The following is an 11,792-nucleotide window of genomic DNA, read 5'->3' on the forward strand; positions in this document are numbered from 1 at the left end:
GATGCATGCTGGATAGCGGTTGATGTGTGGAGTAATAGTAGTAGATGCAGGCAGGAGTCGGTCTACTAATCTTGGACGTGATGCCTATATAATGATCATTGCCTGGATGTCGTCATGAGTATTTGGAGTTCTATCAATTGCCCAACAGTAATTTGTTCACCTACCGTTTGCTATTTTTCTCGAGAGAAGCCACTAGTGAAACCTACGGCCCCTGGGTCTCTTTCTCATATTATTTGCCTTTGCGATATACTTTTATTTGCTTTTATTTTCAGATCTATTAATCCAAAAAACCCAAAATACTTTGTTGCACTTTATTTTATTTGCAATATATTTATTCAATCTATTACAACTTTTTCCCGTCACGCACCAATTTCTGGCACCGTTACCCGAGAGGGATTGACAGCCCCTTTTACACGTCGGGTTGCGAGGAGTTGTTATTTGTGTGCAGGAGTTGTTTACGCTGTGTTGCTTGGTTCTCCTACTGGTTCTATAACCTTGGTTTCATATCTGAGGGGAATACCTACCGCCGCTGTGCTGCATCATCCCTTCCTCTTTAGGGAAATACCGACGTAGCTTCAAGCGACATCACTTCCCACCGACCATCCTTTAGCTTCACAACCGTCATTGCCTTGCACCCTGTCTGCACTATTGTATCTCGTTTTCGTTTCTTTCTTCTCTTCTTCTTTGCACACTGATCATCAATGAAAACTATGTCATCATGTGCATCATCGTCATCTGCATTTTCACAAATATCTTGAAGCTCATCTAGGGTAGGGGCAACTTTTGCACCTCCATCGTCAACTTTTGCTTTTCGAAACTTGTTCCAAACAAACTATTGATTTTCCAGCTGGCCAGTAAAAGAAGATTTCCTCGAGGTGTGTCCATCTTGATTGAAAACCCAAGGCGGAGATCATAGGCATTGTAGTGTTGTTGGGCACCCTCAAGAGTATCGAACCTCATGCCTATGAAAGGTTCTCTCGGCTGGGACCAAGCTTCATCATCATTATCTATTCCCAAACCTCCTTGTGCAATAGTTCCCCCTGTTTCACCAACTGTAGTCGTGTCATTAAAAGTGTCACTATTTGCATGGATGGCTTCGTCACACTGGGCAGCAGTATGTTGGGAAATTTTGGGATTAGGAGATTCAGCAACAGATTCATTATATTCTCCACTAGTTTGTGGGGCAGCAGGTTGCGTGCAGTACATGGGGTCTTGAACTCCCACGCCATCTGCACTAGGCACTTCACAGTTTGTATCATCAGGCAACTCATTCAGGTCAATCATTTTCAAACCTGAAAAAGCAAGCAAAAGACGGTGATTTAAAGGCAACTAACAATAATATTCAAGGCAACTCTAGCTGCAAAAGCATAATAAAATATGAGCAAATTCATTTATGGAATTGCACCATATTTTTTTCAACTTACAGAAATGATTGACTTTCAGGTTACAAAAGTGAGACCATATCATTCTTTTAGTTTGAACTACATTCTTTTGCTTTTTTGTGTTTTGTAGGAATATGAAGACTAAAGACGTGGCAGAACTGTAGAAGTTGTAGCGGAACTGTGCATCTTTATGAAGGAAGTAAAAAACTATAGCATAATTATGTCTCATTTTTTCATAGGAGTTGCACATTTGTTTCTAGACTTGATTCGTGTGTTCTAGACCCGATCAGGGGTTTGTCCTTGTAGTGCTTTTTTGTCACTTCATAAAACTTCTATCCCACTTCTATAATAGTTGTTACACTATATGCTTTTTTTTGGAAACCATAGTTTCATTATCAATGTTACAAAAATCAGCAGGTAAATGAAGAAAGACGAATTCCAAGAGAAAGCAACTTACTAGGTATTTTTATACTATATCTTTGCCCTACATCTTTTTTTGCAGTAGTGAACATGTTCTTTTTTTCCATTTCAATTCAAAATGTACTTTTATTACAACACAATTTGCCTGTTTTCATTCATGAAAATTAAGATGGTTGAATTAACCTTGTTATTTGCCTAGTTTTGCAATAACAACTTGTTTTTTTAACACAATACACCTGATAATTCATGGGAAACTAGGAGGGGGTGGCTGGGTATGTTATTTTTCCTGCAAAACAGAACCTGCTTACAAATCAATTTAGAGTTGTCACCCCTATGTATGAACTTGCCTGAGACCTGAAAATGTCAAAGTCTTGTTAGCTAAACACATTATCTACTCGAAATTAACATTGTTATTGCCTAGATTGCAACATCAATTTGCTCGATGAGAAACTAGTGTAATTGCATACATCCCAACAAATGTTGTGCTGTTTGAGGGAAAACAGAACCTGCTTGCAGATCTATTTTGACTTGCCAACCCTGTGGATGCAACTTGTCTACAATTATATGCATGTTCCTCTATTTCCCTATGTTTTCTCATTCCTTTGCCCCCTAACAAATCGTGTGATCTTAGGGCGGGAAACCAAACCTGCTTGCAGATCTATTTTGACTTGCTAATCCTGTGGATGGAACTTGTCTACAATTCTATGCATCCTCCTCTATTTTCCCTATGTTTTATCATTCTTTTTTTCCTGCAGCAATGAGGGAGCCCATGAGGGAAAGGAGGAAGATTTTACATACCGGCAGAAGTATGAGAGGGGCAGGGCCTATGGGGGAGGGGTGGGGGGCAAGAGTTTTCTGGAAGGTGCTGTTATGGATTTTGGGGCTGGGTCAAACTTCGGCTATAGCCATGGAGCTATGGATCCAGTAACAATGGCGTCCTTGGGGGCAATCGAGGTGGAGGAAGAAGGAGAAGCAGGGAAAAGGGTCCAGATGGTTTGTGTAGGTATGATGTTGCGTGAGGGTTAGCGTAGGGTGGACGCTAGTTTGGACAACGACGTCCAGCTACGTTTTGATTCGGTCCTTGATTTTGGTGGGGACCGAATCTTTTTCTGTTGCGGGGGCGCGGGGACAACCCTTTCCTTTTTACATATGACAGCTGGCAGGGGGTTTCCTTTTACGGGTGTGTGCCCTGATCGACAATCTAGCCAATGGGTGCCGACGAGTCACGTCCTAAATATAATCTTCTAATGTTGTGGACGCTTGCTTTGGCACTTGTGCACAATCTTGATTCTAGATGTGAGGAATCCCATCAAACAAACATGATGCGTTTTTATTCAGGCAAACTATTTTGTTTGAGAAAGTCTGAAATTTATTATTTAGATATATTAAAACTGAGCACCCTCCCAGCCCTCTGAGGCCATCAGTGGTTTTGTCCTTTAGATCTCACTGTTTGGACATCCCTAGCCGTTTGATCAACTCAACTTTGCGAACTGGGCCACTCGTCCTTAAGGGAAGCTACTCCGGGAGAAAAAACTGAAGTCTGTGGTTAACTGGGCCTCCACCCCTTTGGCATTGCAGGCTTCCAACCTATTCTGGCAGTGCCTCATCCCCTTCCCCGACACCGCCGCCGTCGCCGCCAAAGGGATCTCACGCAGCGGCGCCCTTCCCTCCTCTTGCTCGCTCTGCACCTAATGATTTGCGCAACCCTCTCCTTCATTGTCCCTCCTTTTTTCCCTCCAGTTCCATGTGCTACCTCCCCATGGCGCCTCCCTGTCCCATTGTTCCATGAAGGTCGAAGGTGTGACAAAGATGAGAGGATGATGACGGGAGGATGGGAAGACGAGTCGAGCTGGAGCAAGGCGGGGACTTCCCAGCTGCCAATGTATTCCTCCCCGTCATGCAGGCGTTCCCGCCCTTACGACCTCAGCAGGCACCATCAACGATGGATGTGCTCATATGCTGGTCATGACCGCTAGTGATGTCCTCTCCTCCAATGGAAGTTGATGTCAAATCCCCTCCTCCAAGGTAATAATCTACTCATGCAGATTTGCTTCTCCGGGTATTTCACTCAACCCCTACAAATATTTCATGGAATCCATGAGTTCTATTCTCTACTGATTAAGCCAGTTGCAGGTAAAAAGATTGTGCGATGATGCAAATGAGATATTAGGGAGGAAGCTAATGTTCAGGTATGGTAGATCCTTCTCATAATTTTGCAATGGTGTCTGTTAATAGGTAATAGGGTGTTACAAAATATAATGGTGATATGCTCTATTCAGTTGTAGACTTGTAGTAACATCATGCCAGTATCCTCTTCGGCGTCTTCTGCTCTGTTCACTTTGCTCAAAATTTTGTAATGGAATCATTTTGTTTTGTTAATAGTATGGAATGAACCAACTAGAAAAAGTTAGGAAGAATGTCTTCATGGTCATTTTTTCGGTGCTGCGTACATGAAATACCTTCTCCAAGTTTTAATTTATGAAGCGGACTAGGACCTTTGCTCCAAGCACCTGTGGAAGATACTAGCCGAGCTACGAACTGGTGAGCCGTGGGCAAAAGAAAATATTGTAGATGCAGTCACATGTTGCGGGTGGATAGGCAAGCCGGTTGAGCCGATGTGGGCGATGTGTTCACACGTGCATCCACCATCCGATCGGTGGTGATATGTTTATTTGATTTTGCAAGGCTTGGGTGATGGCCTTCCTCAGGATGCGTGAACCTCTTGATGTTGATGGTCAAGAAGGCAAGGGCCACATGACAACAATGCGAACAAGTGAACCAGAGGCTCCTATTGTGGACGCTACAAGAATGTTTTTAGTAAATCGGAAACAACCATTTACGCATTATTAGCTATTCATATTTTCTACTATCTGTATACTATAGGAGGGTGATAATGCAGGTACATCCTTATTAAAGCTAATTAGGCATGAACCCATGTTCATGGAATACAGATTGTTTGCTTTGGTAAGACACTGGTACTATTTACAAGTACAAAATTAAGCCTGCCTTTGTTTCTGTTCTTCCTAGTGCTATCATTTATCAACTAGAAGGAATCAGAATTAATAGAATATACATGGTTCATGAATCATGATAAGACGCAACTATTGATCAGACATGGCTCCTGTTACTGTTAGTTTTGAGCATCAACCGAAAAAAAAGGATAGCTAAATGCAAATGTTCCAGTTCTGTCTAATTCCCTATGTTAGCACGGCGTTCCTTCTGTAATGAAAGAATTTATTTAATATATAAGTAGAATTTTATTCTAAATCATGTGATGTATCACATTTCTCTCAATGCCAACTTTCGGAGAGGAGATGGGCGTGGGTGATCTTAATGATTTTTGAGACATGGTAAATCTCAACCTATCTCTTGCCTTTGTCGTTCCTGATCTGGCAACCTCTTTAATTAAATCCCAACCCAATACTATTTGGTTCGGTGGTTATTTGCTATTTATAATTAAATTCTGTCAACGTGGTCTCTCTTTTCTACATGGATTGCATTTCCCTTTTTTAATTAATGAAAAGAAAAAGGGGGAAGCGTAAAGAAAAGCTCCTGGACTAGCATTTTTTTTACCTTTTATGAAGTACATTGGAATGCCATTATTTGTATTGTCAGTTGTGCTGGTGGAGACTTGAAAATATATGAATATATTTGTCTTCTCTTTCTTTAAGGTTGTCTGTTGCAGAATATGTGATAATGGAGGTTTGCATTCATGGAGCTATCTGTGTTATTAGAGTGGACTTTATATTGTTATTAGTTTGTTGAATGATGATAGCATTTTCAGTTACACAAGGAGCACTTCAGCCTTGCAGATGCAGGATTAGAGATGTTACTATTTTTCTGCCAAAACTAGCTATGCCATGTAACTAAGATACATCTTTGTTTGTCATTTTACTGAAAAATATATAACTGGTGTCGCTGATGTATCGTATATTATCTATCTATGGAGTGTTTTTTGTCCCCTGTCTTCTCTTTAATACCAATGCCATTTTTCAATTTGCCAGCTATATTTTGCATGCATCAAGTTTCAATTATTCTTGATTAACAACTATACTCTGCTGGCAAAATTTCTAGCACTTCCACTACGCATGCATAGTCATGATCTGTTGAAGAAACTAGGATAGTTGTTTCAGACCTCACTAGCATTCTCTGTTGGTCCACAATATACATGCTATTATTCCGGTACACTTCTAAATGCCTCTCCTACTGTAGTTACTTCGTAGAATATCATTCTACAGCCAAATTTAGGTGCTTTTGGAGGAAGATTACTCTGGTTTGATGCTTTCATTCTCACTTACATTTTCACACACACACACACACACACACACACACACACACATATATATATATTTGATTCATTAGTTTTATTTGAGTTCAAAACTATGTATTTCGTCACAAATCTGCCAGGAAATTGTCTTCCCGTAACACTTATTTATTCTTGCTTCTTGGTCAATTAAATCCTGAAAAGATAGATTATATGGATAAATGGGCAAGCCAACATGCGACATGAAGGTTTGTGTTGGGGTCCATGTGCAATGCAAACAAATAAGTCCAAGAACAAGGCCAATGAAGATGTGATGGAACTTATAGTCTGCACTCTCTCATTTCAAAATAAACAAGAACTCTATGATGTACATAAATTTTTAACCCTATCATATTACATTCAAAATGGACAGGTGCGGCAACGCGCGCCATCAATGATCTAGTTAGGACAGTATAACCACACCTAAAGCGAGCCCTCTCAGCCATTTGCATTTCTGGCTGTCCATTTTCACGATCTGAACATATTTGGTCGTCCGTTCTGGTGGTTGTAGTCACCTCTCCCGCGTGTGTTAAATACTGGCCGAAATGGAGGGGAGCTCCTAAACGACGCTTTATGCGCCGGTTTAGGAAGCTAGCGCTCTGTCGACCTTTCCCCATCCCCCCGAGTCGCTCCCCAGGCGACTCCGGGGGCGCGACCGCGCCGCCGCCTAGAAGCCCTCCCTCAGGTGCTCCCTCTCCGCCGCTGTCGCCGGCATTTGCGCCACGGTGGCGGCGGGCCCCCGCTGCCAAACGGCGCCGGGGGCGGCTCCTTCTCGTGGTGGCGCTGGCGACCGCTGGAATCGGCTGGGGGCGGGGATGGCGGCTGGCCGGCGCGGGCATGCCGGGGCGGCGGCCCTGGGGACGCGGAGGCAGGGGAGTGCGGTGGCCGGCGGTTCCCGGCGTGGGGGCTACGGGATGGCCTCGTTTCGAGGGTCCGTGCTCTCCCAGATCCGGCCAGGACGACGGCTTCCATGGAAGGCCTCCGCGCATGGCAGGCGGGCTGGGGCGTGGCTGCTCCGGCTGGCGTCTGCGGATCCGCGGTGGTGGCGGTGTGCCATGGATGGACGGGGGCGGCGCGACGAAGTCGCTCGAGGTGGTGCAAAGATGTCCTGGTGATGGCGGTGTTGGCCCATGGATGGTAGGCGGGTGTTGGCTAGTGGCGGAGCGGCTCCGGAAAGTGGATCCTCAGTGTGGAAGCCGGGGCGGCGGCCCCGGAAAACCGTGCGACAAGGTGGCGCGGTGGTTCGAGATCTTGGTGGCGTGTGGTTGCTGCTGGCTGATCTATGGCTCGACGACAGCGACATGCTACTTCCCTCTCCACGGTAATGGCCCAAGGTGACAACTTTGCTCCCCCTTCCCAGTTTGCTATGGTGCGGAGACTTGATGGACATGGTCAGGAGAAATCCGTGCGCTGCTGCGGCTGCGGGCAACGATGACGCCTGTGGGCGCCGTCTCCTCCCTGGAGGCATTGTCATGGCCATGTCCATCCCCTGATCAAGCACCGAGGGAAACCCCAGGCTTGGTTCGCCGGGCCAGGCAGCAGCGGCACCATGGCGTCGTCCTCTCCTTGGAGACGCTGCGTGGGTGCTTGGAGTGTCTTTCATGGAGGAGTACCTGGTGTGGGTTGCCTCGTTTGCCTCGGCCACGCGGCTTTGTCACATGTTGGTTGTTGCCGTGGGCATGGGCATCCAGGGCGCAATGTACTCCATCTTCGACGCCTCTTTTGAGATGTCTTCCTCGAGTTAGGCTAGCTCCTGTTGTTCACTTGCCGATCTCCTAGACACTAAGAGTGGACGGTGCGTTGATCTAGTTTGGTTTGAAGGTCGTGCTCCGAGGTGTTGGATTCGGATGTGTTCTACATCTTCGCCATTTATGGCTTGAGTTTGGGCAGGGCAAGTAGTGTGTCGGTGTTGTGATGGTGGACGTGGATGCTAACCTCTTGGTGTAGCATTGTGCCGAAAGGCGTTGTATCGGTCATCTTGGCCTCTTTTTCTATGAATATATGATACGCATGCTTGTGCGTATTCTAGAAAGAAAAAACAGCCACGCCTATTGGACCGGTGCACGACACGCCTTATCTTCCACTAAAAAGGGTTGCTCCCATGAGGATTCAACCACGCGACATCAAGTTCCCATTCCAGTTGACTAACCACTAGAACAACCAATCGCTCGTGAATATTTCCAGCGCGAAAGATATAAGAATAAGTAAAGTTGCGCTATTTATTGCACACAGATTTGGGAAAACGTGATTTTTTTGGAAGAAAATTTGGAAGTTCACAGATTTCAGAACAAATCACGAATAGAAAAATATAACGAACTGAAAAAATTCATTGATTTTCAAAAAAGTTCACAAATTTAAAAAAAGTTCATCAATTTTGAAAAATAGTTCATCGATTTTGAAAAAAGTTCATTCGAATTTGGAATTCTTTTTTACTGCTGTTACCTTCGGACGCAGGGTCCCGAGTTCGAATCCTTTTGCCCGCACCTTTTTTGGGGCGTTTAAAACAGGAAAGAAAAGAAATATGGGCCGGCCTAGAGTGGAGCGGGTATGCGCCGGATTGCAGAAACACCTGTAACGGAGCCCTCTGGTAAATTGGGCTTGTTCTGCCCACCGCAACCCATTTATCTGACGACGAAGAGACAGCCCATTTATCTAACCAACCCTGATCTGCCGTATTCCCACCGCCGCCGGCAGGCAAGCGCCTCCCGCGGCCACCGCTAGCCGCTCCACCCACCGCCACAGCGCGCCTCCTTTCCTACTACGGCCGCGCCCCAGCATTTCCACCCCGCTCGCGGCGCCCCGACGATCTGGATAAGCGACGGCTAACATTCACCATCCCGAAGATCTGGATAAGCACCATGGTACCTCCTCTGCTTCCCGTCACGGTCTTCACCCATCTCAATAAGGCGAGGCCCTCCTGGCAGCGTGGGGAGGGAGTTTAAGCTGGAGTCGCCGATGGCGGGGGCCGCGGTGTGGGAGGAAGGGGAGGTTGGGGCGGTTGGTCCTCGTTAATCTCACGCGAACGCAGTCGTCGTGTCTGCAAGGCGGCTGGCGCTGATGCAGCCCACTACGACCTCCGGTTGCTCCTCGGCGTCATGGGCGTGTCTCTCGCGCCCGTGCATGTGTGTGCCGCTCAGTCTCTCTCGCACCTCAGCATTAAGGACAGTCCAATCGTAATTGCTTCTCCTTCATGCTACTGGATTACCCCTTTTGCTCGAGATTTTCCGAGTCTTGTGTTCGATGAAATGCTCGATTCAGATTTCTTCTTGTATGTATATGTCTTATTTCTCTCCTTCAATTTATGGCATGCACACTATATGAAATTTATTTCTCATGATTACAATGATGTAGGGGAATAAGAAGTTAGCTCGTTAGGGGAGGACCATGGTGAGGCTGCAGCCCAGCCATGGCTTCCATTGGTATTCATTATACTGGTTGTTGATTATACTTAGTATCTCATTCTCATTGTAGGGAGAAGCTTTCATTCATGTAACTTGAACTGACTAGAGGGAGCATTCGTTATGAAAAGCGGAGAAGACGGCACAATGTGTGTCTGGATGCTCCATTCTTTGCTCTAGGCAAGTCTCTCTTCCCGCTGAAGTCTTCATAGTTTATATAAAAAATTTCTGTAAACAATTCAGGCTTTGATTTCCTTAACAATGTAGACATCATGTGTTTGATGCAAATGCAATGCACAACAGGAATCATTGTACTCAACGGTCTCTATTTTGTGTAAGTGAGGAACATAACAAGGCTATAGCTGATTGCATGTGTCATGTTGTTAACTTTGATATTCCATCTTTCGAAATGATGTTCATGTGAAGCTTACCATAAAACTTATGTTTCAGGTGCAAGTATGTTGGCTTGAGAAGCATCAGAACTAAAGGTTGAATATAAGCAAGTGTGATTCCAACAACTACGATATTCTGTGAGGTCGACCTGGTGTCATACTACTTAATTAACTCTTGTGTGCCACCATACCCCTGGTCGCAGTGCCCATGACTTCAGTCCTAGCATGTCGCATGCCACAGCTTCTGCCACCTCACTATCTTCAACTTGTTGGAGTACTGGCCAACCTCATGGAACCACAGTACGCTCCTTAATGTTCTCCTGCTTCTTCTCTCCTTTTTGTTTAGTCCCTGATACTAAGGTTTAGTAGAGTCGACGCTAAAGTCCGTGTAGTTGTACATGCTTATTAGAATATCCCAATTACCCATATGCATGTTGATGTTCAGCATTTTGCTGCAGACTTGCTGCATTATTATATAAAGTTTCTGTTATCGACCCTCTCCTACTAATATAATTGTATTGGTTTGGGAATAGTACGATGATGGTCCTGGCAGACAATGAAACTTAACACTGCACATTAATTAATTTTTAGTTGCATGCTCATCCCTGAGAAGCTCAACAAAAATTATGCCATGTGAAAATATTCTTGTATAAATTTACAGTATATGACTTTCAGTGTTTGTGCCCAGCAAGTGACAAGATTTAATAAGTACGACAGCTACATGTATTTTTCACAGTGTATATATGTTATTTTCGCGCCGAGTTTAACATGACTAGATGTTTGATTACTCTTGTGTAGAATAAAACAGAGGTTTAGGTTGTTCTTGTAGGCCGAGTTTGAATATAGTATGTGCATGTGCATGGCAGTCAAATTATATACATGTTGAGTTCCTGTTTAATAACTTGGTCTTGATGCTGCCGTTGTCCGTACCCCACAAATCAAACCCAACCCAAGTCAAAAGATAGTGTCACTAGTTTCTCATCAAATCTACATGAAATTTATACATATACATACTACACAGCTGGCTCCCACCCGTCACCCTCTCCCTTTTCTCTCTCTCTCTCGCCACCAAGTGGGCCTTAGCTGCTGAGTACTGCTATGCGATCCATGCGATTTAGCGATATGTTTAGGAAGTAGTGGAAGAAAATAGCCCGCCTAGGCGAAGGTTAACCGTACTAGGATCTAGGCAACAAGAAAACGCCTAGCAATTCCTTTATCCTCGCTAGGGAGTCTAGATCTCCATATAATGAGCTCCAATATTATTACGGGCTTATAAGGATGGCTAGTAGAGTTTGTTAATAATTCTGGCAAGTATATCTTGTGTAGATGATCAATAGTATCCATAGTTTGATTTTGTTATATCATGTAATATTTTATTCAATGTCTCATGGAACTGGCCCATGTTTGCTAGATGCAACAAGTGACAATAGTTTCCGTGATTCCTTTTTAACATGCAAAAAACGGTAACATACTGCATTGACGATTGTCTATCGGCACAGAGCCAAATATTTGATTATCTCATGTAGTACATAGATGATGAGATTTCCAGTAATATTTTCAGTCACCTCTGAATGTTATTAGTTTTTTTACTTATGTACTGGCATTATTGTCCTGTTTTATGTTGTCCACATGAAGGTTCTTCTCACTCAACAAATCTGCAGCTATCAGTAATATAATGAGTTGTTGTTTTGTTTCCAGGCATGGTTCTTCCATCCCACCCTTATCTTCTCAAGGAAACACACATCAGTATTCTTCATATGGTGGTGGATACCAGAGTGGTAGTACAACAAAAAAGATTGATATCCCAAATGGAAGGTATGCTACTTGGGAGTTTACTCGTTTGGTTGTTGCATTCTTGCAGTGTTGTTAAAATTATGTGGGTTTAATTATCAATTTT

At 44.3% G+C, this 11,792-nt stretch overlaps 1 protein-coding gene and 1 pseudogene across 8 annotated transcripts in view; one reads left to right on the forward strand and one right to left on the reverse strand.

Annotated features, from left to right (window-relative positions):
* Window positions 1-553: 553 nt before the first annotated feature.
* Window positions 554-1,284, reverse strand: LOC147976756 (uncharacterized; annotated as a pseudogene).
* Window positions 1,285-6,679: 5,395 nt separating this feature from the next.
* The window catches only part of LOC125552924 (uncharacterized), a 45,676-nt gene continuing 40,563 nt past the window's right edge, over window positions 6,680-11,792 (forward strand). The window contains exons 1-5 of one of the 8 annotated variants that reach the window (XR_015601685.1): window positions 8,716-8,966; window positions 9,577-9,683; window positions 9,771-9,837; window positions 9,954-10,195; window positions 11,594-11,710. The gene's annotated coding sequence lies outside the window, so the exon portion shown is untranslated. The other 7 variants (XR_015601683.1, XR_015601682.1, XR_015601680.1 and 4 more) reach the window with 7 other exon arrangements.

The sequence above is a fragment of the Triticum urartu genome, chromosome 4A (assembly GCF_056163025.1).
Source record: "Triticum urartu cultivar PI428250 chromosome 4A, HENAU_Tu73, whole genome shotgun sequence".
Taxonomy (NCBI): domain Eukaryota; kingdom Viridiplantae; phylum Streptophyta; class Magnoliopsida; order Poales; family Poaceae; genus Triticum; species Triticum urartu.